Genomic DNA, 13,481 nt, shown 5'->3' with positions numbered 1-13,481 from the left:
TGAAGTACCAATTCAACTCTTCTGCCATTTTTTTGTTCCCCCTAATATATTCCCCTGTTTCTGTCTTCAAGAGCCCAATTTTAGTCTTAACCATTTTTTTCCCTTTCACATACAAAAAGCTTTTACTATCCTCCTTTATATTTTTGGCCAGTTTACCTTCGTACCTCATTTTTTCTCTGCATATTTCCTTCTTAGTAATCCTCTGTTGTTCTTTAAAAGCTTCCCAGTCCTCCGTTTTCCCACTCATCTTTGCTATGTTATACTTTTTCTCTTTTGACTTTATACGTTTCTTAACTTCCCTTGTCAGCCACGGCCACCCCTGCCTCTTCATAGGATCTTTCTTCCTTTTTGGAATGAACTGATCCTGCATCTTCTGCATTATACCCAGAAATATCTGCCATTGTTCCTCCACTGTCATCCCTGCTAAGGTATTGCACCATTGAACTTTGGCCAGCTCCTCCCTCATAGCTCCATAGCTCCCTTTATTCAACTGAAATATTGTCACTACCGATTGTACCCTCTCCCTTTCAAATTGCAGATTGAAGCTTATTGTATTATGGTCACTATGTCCTAATGGCTCCTTCACTTTGAGGTCCCTGATCAATTCTGGTTTGTTGCACAATATCAGATCCAAAATTGCCTTCTCTCTGGTAGGCTCCAGCACCAGCTGTTCTAAGAATCCATCTCGGAGGCACACCACAAAGTCTCTTTCTTGAGGTCCAATACCATCCTGATTCTCCCAGTCTACCTGCATGTCGAATCCCCCATAACAACTGTAGTAACATCTTTGTGACAGGCCAATTTCAGCTCCTTATTCAACTTACACCCTACATCCATGCTACTGTTTGAGGGCCTGTAGATAACTCCCAAGAGGGTCTTTCTACCCTTCGTATTTCTCAGCTCTATCCATACTGACTCTACATCCCCTGATTCTAGGTCCCCCCGCGCAAGGGACTGAATATCATCCTTTACCAACTGGGCCACCCCACCCCCTCTGCCCATCAGTCTGTCCTTACGATAGCACGTATAGCCTTGAATGTTCATTTCCCAGGCCCTGTCCACTTGAAGCCACGTCTGAGTTATCCCCATAATATCGTAGCTGCCAATTTCCAAAAGAGCCCCAAGCTCATCCATCTTATTTCTAATACATCGTGCATTCATATATAGTATTTTTAATTTGTTACTGCCCTCACCCTTCCTATCAACCTATATTTCACTCAACCTTATGGCATGATCCCTTTTTGAGTTTTGTGCTTCATTGATACCGTTGTCTTTCTTGACTTCCCTTGTTCTAACTTTCCCTTCAATTTCCTTCTTAAACTTCCAGTTTGTCCCCTCCCCCCGCTATTTAGTTTAAATGCAGCTGTGTTGCAGTAGCAAACCTGCCTGCCAGAATGCTGGTCTCCAACCTATTAGGGTGCAAACCGTCTCTTTTGTATAATTTATGCTTACCACAAAACATACCCCAGTGATCCAAGAATTTAAATCCTTGCTTCCCGCACCAGTTCCCCAGCCACACGTTCAAGTCCATTATCTCCCTGTTTCTGGCCACACCAGCCCAAGGAACTGGAAGCAAACTGGAGATAACCACCTTGGACATCCTGCTTTTCAGCCTTCTTCCTAGTTCTCCGAAGTCCCGTGTAGTATGTTCCTCCTCTTCTTCCCGACATCATTTGTGCCGACATGTACCACCATCTCTGGCTCTTCACCTTCACCCTTGAGGATTTCCTGCACTCTGTCTGCGATGTCCTTAATCCTAGCACCAGGAAGGCAACACACCATCCTTAAGTCCCACCTACTGCCACAGAAACCCCTTTCAGTTCCTCTCACTATGGAGTCCCCTATCACCACGACTCTGTGCGATGTCTGACTCCTCGGCTCTGCCTCCACACCAACTTTTGATTGACAGACCTGGCCGCCTCGTGGACTGGCAGTGTCATCTGTCTCCACTGTTTCCAAAAGATTTAACTTGTTCCTGACTGGTACTTCCCCTGCGGTGTCTTGCACCTGTCTCCTCTCTGCCTTCCTCATCGTCTTCTCTCTTCTGCTCTCTTCTGGTTTGGTCGGTGTAATAACCTTGCTGAAGGTGCTGTCCAGAAAGATCTCGTTCTCTCGGATGAGAGAGGATTTCCCACATTTCACACTCATAATACTATATTCCAAAAAAACCCTCTGTGTTGGACCAGAATTGCTCACTTCTTTCAATTGTCCAAAACTTATCTGCATAAAGGATTTGAGCTTATGATTTCCCAGGCTAGACACTCCCTATTTATGAGAGTTTCTCTTTTAACCCTGTTTTAAAAATAAACTGTTTATGGGATATGGGCCTCGTTGGCAATGTAATTGTTCATCCTGTTAGTTCTTTTTGTTTTCTAACATGTCTCATGATGCCTAATCTGAGTTGCAAATTATTTTTTAAAATTCTTTCCTTTCTAGCTTGAATTGTTACACTGTTTAGTTTAATCTTCATCATAGAATCCCGACAGTATGGAACCAGGCCATTCAGCCCAACAAATCCACACTGGCCCTCCAAACAGCATCCCACCCAGACCCATTCGCCTACCCTATTACTCTACAGTTACCCCTGACTAATACGCCTAACCCACACACCCCTGAACAATATGGCCAATTTAGCATGGCCAATTCACCTAACCTGCACATCCTTGGATTGTGGGAGAAAACCCACACAGACATGGGGGGAATGTGCAAACTCCATACAGACAGTCGCCCGAGGCTGGAACCAAACCCGGGTCCCTGGCGCTGTGAGGCAGCACTGCTAACCACTGACCCACCATACCACTACATCTTCGTACCATGATTTTGGTTTTGGCTTTTGACTCTTGCAATCTCTGATGTGTGTTCACTCACCAGTTATGCAAGTACTTTAGACCACTCCCATAGCCCACTGTCTTGTGATACATCCTGTATCTTTGCCTTGAAGCTGAACATTTTTTCTGTTCCAGTTCATCTCTTATCAGATATGAAACTCTTTCTCTCACACTTTGATGTATTCTTCAGTGTTGAGTATTCCCATGAAGTTTTGTAGAGTTCACTGTCATTAACAATCGGCTGTGTATGATTTCCGTGAAGTGTCTGGATCAAACCAGCTGATGCTGCTAAATTAAATCTTCATATCCCATATTGATTACCATGTTGTGTGTGCTTCCATCGGTATCTCCTAAGCGTGTCAGTTCATTAGTCTCAGTGTGCGTGAGGGAGGCACTTTCTGGTTTGATGAGTTCTGCGTTGTAGAGCAAACAAGATATGGTTGATTACATCTCTGCCCTATTTACAGGCTGATGAGAATAGACTTTAGATTACCCCAAATTGGGATACCCTAGCCTTGGGTCAGGCTTCCAAAAGAGTCTAATTTAATGTCCCACCAAATCCTTATAACATTATTACAGTGGGTGGACCTTACTACACTTAATCGAATATTAACTCGTTCAGATCCTTACAGCTCAACAAAAACCAGAGGGCAAATTTTGGACCTAACAATGAAAATGAATCAAAGCAGGTAAGAGATTTAAATGTAGAAGAACATCAAAGCATTAGTGACAACAATATAATATAATGTAAACTGACAATTGAGAAGGATATAGCATCATGAAAACAAAGTTAATAGATTTGAGGTAAGTTAATTGTGAGAATTGGGATGAGAATGGATCTTGGGGAAATAAAATGGGGAAATGATACTACCAAGCAACAGTTTGAAAGAACAATGATAAACTTTCAAACCGGTGTTGAATAGAATCCAGGAAAAATATGTTCTGAAAGAAAAGAACAAACTAAGCAGTGATGGGCTTGTTTGGTTTAACAAAAACAGAAGGGAACATGCATTAGCATAGAGCCAGCAGAGAAGTATTTGCTAATATAATACAAAGAGTTAAAGGCAAAAGTAAAAACAATTCTGAAAGCAAGCAGGAATAATAAATAATCTATCAAGGAACATAAAACAAATTGCTAAAATATTATATATGTGTGTGTGTGTGTGAGTGTGTGTGTGTGCGTATATTCAAAGTAGGATAGTATTGACAGTCTGTGTCTTTTTTTCTCTTGAAAAAAGGTTGAGAGGTGATCTCACAGAGATCTTTAAAATTATGAATGATTATGAGTGGATACAAGAGAATTTTCCTCTAATGGGGAAGACCATAACTAGAGGCCATCAATATGATAGTCACGAAGAAATTCAATAGGAAATTTAGAATCAGATTCCTTACTGAAAGAGGCATGGAACTCCCTATCACATGGAGTAGTTGAAACAAGAGTTTAGATCCATTTTGGGAGAAGGACTAGATGATTAGTATTATAAATTTGGATGAAAAAAGACAGGGGAAGGCTTGCTTGGAGTATAATCCCATGGGCTAGATGGGGTGAGTACCTTGTTTAGGTGCTCTATATTTTCTGTAATATTATTACAGGTCAAAGTTTTCAATTAGAGTTTTTTTAAAATTTCGAACAATAATCCCCATTGTGTGAAGTTGAAGCTAGTACAGTGTTATCGAAAACATATTTAGTTGCAGTACCATAATTCTGCCAATAAATGATGCTAGTGCACTTTGAAAGTCATAAGCACCATTTACATCACTTAGCAGAACCGGGGCCAGAAGAAATCTAACTTGCTTTTCTTATCTCGCTAACTGTGAAATTGTTATTGTGTTGTTTAACTTGCAGAGCTGTATTGTATTTAATATGATACTTCAGACATTATCACTTTATTTATGATATAAGAATTAATATTTAATAATTAGGTATCACTGATAAGAAATTAGTGGGATTTGTATTTTACAGCGAACCTTGCTCAACCTGCAATTACAACATAAAAGGAAGGGAATAGAAGTCAGATTGGTTGTATAACATTCAAATGGCAACAATAGAAGCTTTTTCTTACATTTTTATTTAACACAGTCAGTTTGATCTCTTTGTGAAGTAAGTCTCTTAAGCGTACTTTCCACATTTATCACTGTCATGCTACCCTTTTCTCTACAATATACAGAAGAACCTCGATTATCCTGCATCCGATTATCTGAAATTCAGACAATCCGGCAAGATCGCAAGGTCCCGATGTTTGGCTAACCCATGTTACCCGGCATTTTATTATCCGGCATTTGATTAACTGAATGAAATACTCCCTGCCTGTGTCCTTTAGATTAACAAGGTTCCTCTGTACTATTTTGCACTAAATTTGGGAATGCTGGAGAGGGTTTGAGGATGAAACTCATCTTCAGTTTTTAATTAAGATCTAACACAAGGTCTAAGTAATCTCAGATAGAATTTGGTTAAAAGCTATTTGCTGTTTGAGATATATGATGCTGTAAGAAACTTAAATTTTGTCCCACAGTGACCCCAACATCTACTTGTAAACATGTGCCAGACTGTTCTGATCCATTCTGTCCTTAATAAGATCCTCAAGGAACCTGAAAGATCACTTGTTGGTTGTAAGTTGTTTTCCATTCCCTCTCCCATGTCAGCCCTTTGAAAACTGCAAATTTTCCCTGAGATGAGATCGAGCACTAATCTTTGGAACTGCAATTTTCAAATTGTGCCCGTACCTGTTCCCATCTCTGCTGGCATTTTAAAATAGGGCCCCATGTGCATTTCTCAATAAAGGTTTTGGCAGCAACTGACTGAACTTGAGGATCACCCCTCACAAAACTGAAACACTCCAGCCACTGGAACTTTGAATTAAAATCTGAAAATGCTGGAAATACTCCAACATCTATAAAACTGAGAGCAACAGAGTTGACCTTTTCGGTCAATGATCCTTCATTAGAACACCTGAAATGTTAACTCTGTTTCTCTTACCTTGATGCTGTCTGACCTGCTACATTGATAAGGGATGGATGTTTCCCAATTCTTATGACTCAGGGATTTAATGTGATGCAAAAAGGAGCAGCAGTGACAGGAGGAAATCTTTTTTAATGTACCGTAGGTTTGTGTTTGGAATGATGGGATGACAGAGATCAATTCATTTCAATACTTCCAAAAATTATTTGAATTAATTCTTAAAATAGGAAGCAAAATTCAGGGTGCTATGGTATACTTGCCTTTATCGATCAGTGCATTGAGTATAGGAGTTGGCAGGTTATGTTGCAGCTGTACAGGACATTGGTTAGGCCACTTTAGGAATACTGCGTTCATTTCTGGTCTCCCTGCTATAGGAAGGATATCATGAAACTTGAAAAAGTTCTGAAAAGATTTACAACGATGTTGCCTATTGCCAGGGTTGGAGGGTTTGAGCTATAGGGAGAGGCTAAATAGGATGGAATTATTTTCCCTCGAGTGTCGGAGGGTGAGGGGATACCTTATGGAGGTGTATAAGAGCATGAAGGGCATGGATATGGTGAACAGCCGAGGACTTTTTCCCAGGGTAGGGGAGTTCAAAGCTAGAGGGCATAGGTTTAAGGTGAGAGGGGAAAGATTTAAAAGGGACATTTGGGGCAACCTTTTCACGCAGAGGGTGGTACATATTTGGAATGAGCTGCCAGAGGAAATGGTGGAGGTTTGTACAATTACAACATTTAAAGGGCATCTGGGAGGGTACTTGAATAGAAAGAGTTTAGAGGGATGTGGGCCAAATTCTGGCAAATGTGACTAGATTAATTTAGGTTATCTAGTCGGTATGGATGAGTTGGACTGAAGGATCTGTTTCTGTGCTGTACATCTCTATGACTCGCTGATTCTATAAGAAACATTGGGAGGATGTAACTAGCAGGATTGCTGTTTGAAATAGCTGGTGCAGTCTGGCTGAGGCAAACGGCCTTATTCTGTGCTGTATTATTCATGAGTCTACATACCCTTTAACCATTCCAGAAATATAGCCCCAGTGGGCATATAATGTAAATTACAAAGAAAATCAACTAAAAATAAGAACACTGACTTCTCAAATATTGCTTTTTCCAAAATAATCAATTCTCAGATCATCAACAATTGCACCACTCTCGAAGGCATCTCTTTCCTTTTCTTACTATTTCACAATCTCTCACCTTCACCTTGAAACATTTACCAGGAAGGCCATCAATCAGCCTCTAACATCCTTCCTGTTTTTTGCTAAGGTCATCCCTTTTCCTGTCAGAATACTAATCTCCCCAACACATCATCCATCTGCTAAGCCACTATTTGAAACCAATAATTTAGCATATGGCTTTTTTTTAAAAAAAGATCATCCATCCTAATTGCTCACCTGAAATTTGAGTTGAAATTACTTAAGCTGGTGAACTTTCTCTCAAAGAGCAACTTATTTAAAAAAGGCCATTCAATCATGCAACCATCGAATGGTCCAGCAATGATGGAGGCCCTTCAACTCATTCAGATTATTCAGTTGTCCAGGAACAATCCCATTAGCCCCATCTCCTGATCTGCCCTTGTATCCCTATAAATGCTCATCTGCTTTAATTATTTATCCATTCCTTTTTAGAAGGGTACTATCAAAATTATACCTAACATCCTTTCAGACTGTGCTTTCCAGTTCCTGATGACTAGCTCCATGAAAACTGCTGTCTTTTTGTCACCTCATGTAACTTTGCCATTCATTTTCTGTGCCGTCTGATTACTGATCTTTCAGCCATTGGAAAGAGTTTTTCTTACTTACACAACATAATGCCTTGAAGATTTTAGACATCACTATCAACTCCCTTCTTAGCCATCCCTGCTCTAAGGAGCAAAACCCTGGCTTCTCCTGTTCATCCACTTAATATTTTCTCGATCCTTAACTGTTTCAAGAAATACGTTTTGTATCTTCTCCAATCTTTCACGTCTTTCCTAAAGTGTGGTGCTCAGCACTGAATGCACTAATCCAACTGGGTTGATCTAATGAACAACTTCCTGATTTTCTCAGTGTGGAATTGTGGTGAGATGATAGGTGTCTCAGCTGTTGACTGGAAAGTGGGTGAGAGCCCTATGTTGACTTGTTTCAGGAAGTTCCATCACCATCTTGTTTTGATCATATACCTCAGAGGACAGCAGCGGCCCTTAACCCGGGATCAAAAAAGTTGGGAGCAAAAGTCCTGTCTTCTGAGAGCTGCCAGTCAGTGAGCCCGGCAGCTATTTTGTACTCAGCAGTGCTACTAGGAAGGCAATGGCTATTGTTGGTATGCACCTACCTGAGAACCTCACAAGGAGGGTCCAAGGCATGAGTGGATCATAGCAGGAGAGATGTCGAGGTGGGGGGTGGGCAGGTTGTGGGAGACTGAAAGAGTGAGATTGTTCAGCAGCAAGGGCAGTGGTGTTTCTAAGCCAGTCTCCTCCTCCCTGATACCAAGTCCCTTGATCAGGGACAGTGTATCTTAATAAGGAACCCTCTCAAGGATCCTGCAAACAAACATGGCAGGGTTTGTTTGTGCCCCTCGAATAATACCATTGATAGACTGCTCTCATATGATCAATATGACACCTGCAAAGAATTTGTGTCATAAAATTGTCTTCAAACTTCATCAATATATAAAAATGATTTTTCTAAATCTGATTTACTCACTGGGTAACTTTCGAAATTGTACATTGTTTGGAACTTGCCTCATTGCTCAATCAGAAATAAAGTATAATTTGAAGGTTTGTGGACTAAATGCATCAATTCAGATAAACCCTGAAATGTGAAAAAACAGACATTCTGTGCTACTGTATTTTCAAAACTTACTTGATTGGCTGTTGCAGCATAGTAGAGAAGAGGGATAGGCAATATTTACACATAAAAGAACACGCCCACAAATAGAATTTATAAATAATTGCACATCTCCATGTTTGGGATTATATTGTGACAAGCATTATTAGCAGTTGAGTAAACTTCACTTTCCATAAGTGCTTTATCTTATCCTTTAAACCAATGTTGCCAACTGCACATTGAGTTACTGACCTGGAGTCTCTCTGGGTTATCATTAAAAAAGAATCTTCAACTTCCTATAACCTGTAACACTCCTTTACTTACATCTACACGTAGCAATGATCAAACACAGCCCTGTGGTGTCGTGGCAAAGTTCTCTCTTTTTCTGTTCATTCTAGATTGATGTTTTTTCTTTTAGAAACCTCTGATCAATTATATCATCATGATTGACATAAATCTCAATGTACCACAATAAGCAGATGTTATATCTGTATTTGCTATTATTTGTGTTGTGTACGATTTACAAAGGAATAGAGTTCTTTGAAGAAATTCTGAAAGATAAAAGAATATAGGAGATGATTTAATCAAAACACAATTGTTTTAAGTGGCTTGACAGATTAAATGGTGAGAATATGTCTACTGCCTAGTGAAGCTGGAACATAGGTCACTGTGTCAGAATTAGGTGTTGGCCAATTAGGAGTGAGATGAGGAGAAATGTCTTCACTCAGGCTTGTGAAGAAGTGTACAATAGCACAAACGGTCCTTCCTTGTCAAAGATTGTGTATGGCAACATATTAGATAGCTGGTCAAATTAGCAAAGTTTAGATTAATTAAATGGTGAAGAAAGAATTTAAATGATGTTGGGTCAAGTCATGAAAATGTAGACTCTTTTTCAGGGTAGGAAAGGCCAGCTGAACTAAAATCATTAAGATAATGATCTGAATCTTACCTACTTTCTTTTTCTTCAAAAACATAATTAGATAGCCCATTTTATACTATTCCCGCTAACAGCATTCTCTGGTAAGTTATTCTACTAACTATTCTCCTTCTGTCTTGTTTCATTCCAAATATGTAATTTTAATCTTTATCCATTGGTATATGATCCCTTTACCATTACAAACAATTTGCTTGAATCCACTTTGCCAGTATTTTCCACATTCTAGAAAACTTCAATTAGACTCAATGAAGAAGTAAAGTACTCCATTCTTAGTCCATTCTTTCTTCTTTTCCTTAAATGTTTAATTAATAGCACAGTCCATTTAGAATCTATAGAATTATTAGGCCATTTGTCTCAATTTTAACTTGCAGACATACATGAGGTGGGAATAGGAAAGGGGGAGGGTGTATGTCCGGCATTGTGTTGAAGATCTAGAAGCAGTGAGTCTTTAATGCAATGACCTCATTATCATTTTAATTCTGGGTTTCTTATCCAATCAGCAACACTGAATGGGATGAGATTTCACATGACTTGATGTCAACTCCTGTAATTAAAGAGACATTCCAAAGATGAAACTTGCAAGATTGTGGATTTGGCCAGAACAAAAAGGAAAAAGGAGAACTAGAAGGGCAAATATTTTTGATGATTTTAGTTTGGAGGAGACTGCAGAGGCCGGGACTGTTGGGGCGATGGGTAAAGTAGCAATATTGCTGATTTGATGAGAAACCCAGAATTAAAATAATAATGAGGTCATTGCATTACAAACTCACTGCTACTGGATTTTCAACACAATGTCAGACACCCTCCCCCTTCCCTATTCCCACCTCTTGCATGTCTGCAAGTTAAGATTGAGACAAATCCTAATAATTCTATAGATTCTAAATGGACTGTGCTATTATTTAAACATTTAAGAAAGAAAACAAAGAAAGGATGGGGCGGCACAGTGGCTCAGTGGTTGGAGCTGGTGCCTCACAGCATCAGGGACCCGGGTTCAATTCCCACCATGGGCGACTGTCTGTGTAGAGTTTGCACATTCTCCCTGTGTCTGCGTGGGTTTCCTCTGGGTGCTCCGGTTTCCTCCCACAATGCAAAGATGTGCAGGGCAGGTGAAATGGCTATGCTAAATTGCCCATAGTGTTAGGCGCATTCGTCAGGGGTAAATATAGGGTAGGGGATTAGGTCTGGGTGGTTCACTCTTTGGAGGTCCGAGTGGATTTGTTGGGCCGAAGGGCCTGTTTCCATACTGTAGGGAATCTAATGTAATCTCAAAGTCCCAGAGATCCAAAGGCTGCTCTCTCATTAGAGAATTAGCGATGACTGGTGATGAGTTTAACCTGAGGGTCACCACACTTCCGGCGAGGGGTAGCTTTGAGAAGGCAGGACCTTCATGGTACCCTCAGCTGCTGCGGGAATATCCTGTAGATGTCAGTTAGCTGGATGTCTCCTTTGCAATGCAAAGTATCAAGGCTATAGAGGGAATTTAAAGTCAACAAAGATAAGTATAATTGCACATTCACCTACGTGCTATTATGCATCAGACTTCATTCTCCCTTGCAGTCAGCTTTGCTATTCATTGGATGATACACATTGCACCTTCACATTTCTGCTCTCACCTTCAATACAGGAAAAAAGAACATGGATAATCAAGGAGAGTTGAGAACCAAAGGTGGCCTTGATTTCAGAATTCACAAGTGCAGAGGAGAAAGTATAAGAAATTACAATAGTTTCAATGTGACTAACATTTGGAGAGGGGAAATTGAATGTACAATGCTCAATGGGTGAACTATGAATACATTCCTAATGATGAGTTCCATCACTGATGTTTTCATTATCGAGCTGCACCCAAAGCAGCATACTTCTTCAGGTTTACATCACCTCCTTTAATCCCAGTGGCAAACCAACTATAATCTGCTTTACTTGTCTTTACTATGTCTTAACGTCCAGATTATTAGTGTCAATGCCTCATTCAACTACTTACTGTTAGGGAGGTTGTTGTCCATCTATTGAACCTTTGTCTATTAGCTTTTATCTTTGTTTAGTTGTCTGAAAGCAATGCATTCCCAATGGAATGAACATGTATTTCCTGCCTGCTGTATGGGAGACTTAAAGCATCATGTGTCCAGGTTTCAAGGCCATATTCTCTTTTTTGGTTTGTTGTTCCTGTTCTAATTATTTTACACTTGTATAGAATTGCATCCACAGCCCATTAACTATCCATTGTTCATAGATTAATGTCAAACTGAATTTGCTTGTGCTGTTTTTAATTATTCGAACTACCTTGTGGTATTTTATTATCTGCAGCGTGGGGATTTTGCTGCTCTTGATCTCATAGGACCCAACTGAAGGATTTGTTTATATCCTTGTCTTGGATTATAAAGTTCCAATTTAAGCTTTTCCTCTGTTAACTGTTTGAATACTGAGCTGCACATGCCACCCAAGCTCCCTCACCTTCCTTATTAATTGCTGATGTAAAATCTTATTATCCTCAGTTGTGAATTTGGGAAACTTGGAGAAAGTGAGGATGCTGGAGATCAGAGTCAGAAAGGGTGGTGGTGTAAAAGCACAGCCAGTCAGGCAGCATCAGAGGAGCAGGAGAGTCGATGTTTCACACATAAGCTCTTTATCAGGAATTTGGGAGACTTGTTGACAAGGAAGAGACATGCACCAATCAATTCTGTTAAATATGTAAATGAAATATTCAGATTTGACAGTATTATTTTATAGAGTTGACTCATGGCACCCAATAAAGAAATTGTACTAAACTAAAAACAATAATATTTTCCACTGACTCTGGTGGGTATGACTGGAAAACTCCTTTGTGTCTGCTGAACAAAGTAGCCTTCTTCATGCTGTAATTACTCTGTGATTCCATTCCACACATATTTTCTGAAATTTCTTTCATAAAAGTAGCTAAACACCTCATCAGATGGAATTAAAGTAAAACTAAATTGCATCCTCAAAAGAAAATTATATACTTTAAACATGATAGCAGGGTAAGACATTTGCATCAGGTAACTATGTGATTAAGATACGTTATTACAGTTTTCAACATTATGCTTCAGTGAGATTTGCTGATATCTAAATTGCTAAAATGATGATATTTTCACTTGCAAATTGAGGCAGAAACCCTGGACTTGGCAAAAGCCATGGAATCATTTATGAAACATTCAAATTCAAATCCAGATTTTCCTGACTGTATGAGTTAGGATGGTCTGAATAGCTTCTTATTTTCAAAAATCATCTTGCAACCATTGGGATATGATCATTGGTGGGGCCTGGATGGGAGATTGCACACTGACACTATGTAGATATCCCATCATAGCTGGCTCCACAACAATTACTTTGGAAATTTATATTTCTGACTAACCATCATCTGGAACCCTCCAAAACAAATTCCACAACTCTGAGCTGGAGTCTGAAATGTTGGAGAATTGTGACTCACTTATATTAACATCTAGCTAGGAGATATTAGAGGGATTAAAAACTGCCAGAAATCCTGGCAAAGTATTAAACTGATCTCCCCAACCCCGGTGGCACAGTGGATAAGCACGCTGCCTCACAGCAACAGGGGTCCGAGTTCGGTTCTGGCCTTGTTGGGTGATTGGCTGTGTGGATTGTTTGCATGTTCTCCTTGTGTGAGTATTGTTTCCTCCCACAGTCCAAAGCCATGCAGGTTAGGTAGATTGGCCATGTTAAACTAACTTGTAGTTTCCAGAGATGGAAACTGTTTGGATTATGCATGCTTAATGTTGGGTTACGGTGATAAGGTGGAATACTCTTCAGAGGGTCAGCATGGTCTGGATGGCCTGAATGTTCTCTTTCTGCACTGTAGGGATTCTATGATTCTAACTTCTCACTTATTCTCCCAGATTAATACCAAGCTCTGATTCCCCACAGCTATTCAAACTCCCTTGACTAGATCTGATCCTGACTCCGCAGATACCCAGT

The sequence above is a fragment of the Chiloscyllium punctatum genome, chromosome 26, assembly GCF_047496795.1.
Source record: "Chiloscyllium punctatum isolate Juve2018m chromosome 26, sChiPun1.3, whole genome shotgun sequence".
NCBI classification, from domain to species: Eukaryota; Metazoa; Chordata; class Chondrichthyes; order Orectolobiformes; family Hemiscylliidae; genus Chiloscyllium; species Chiloscyllium punctatum.
The sequence above is the reverse complement of the archived record's forward strand: the minus strand, read 5'-3'. Positions refer to the sequence as shown.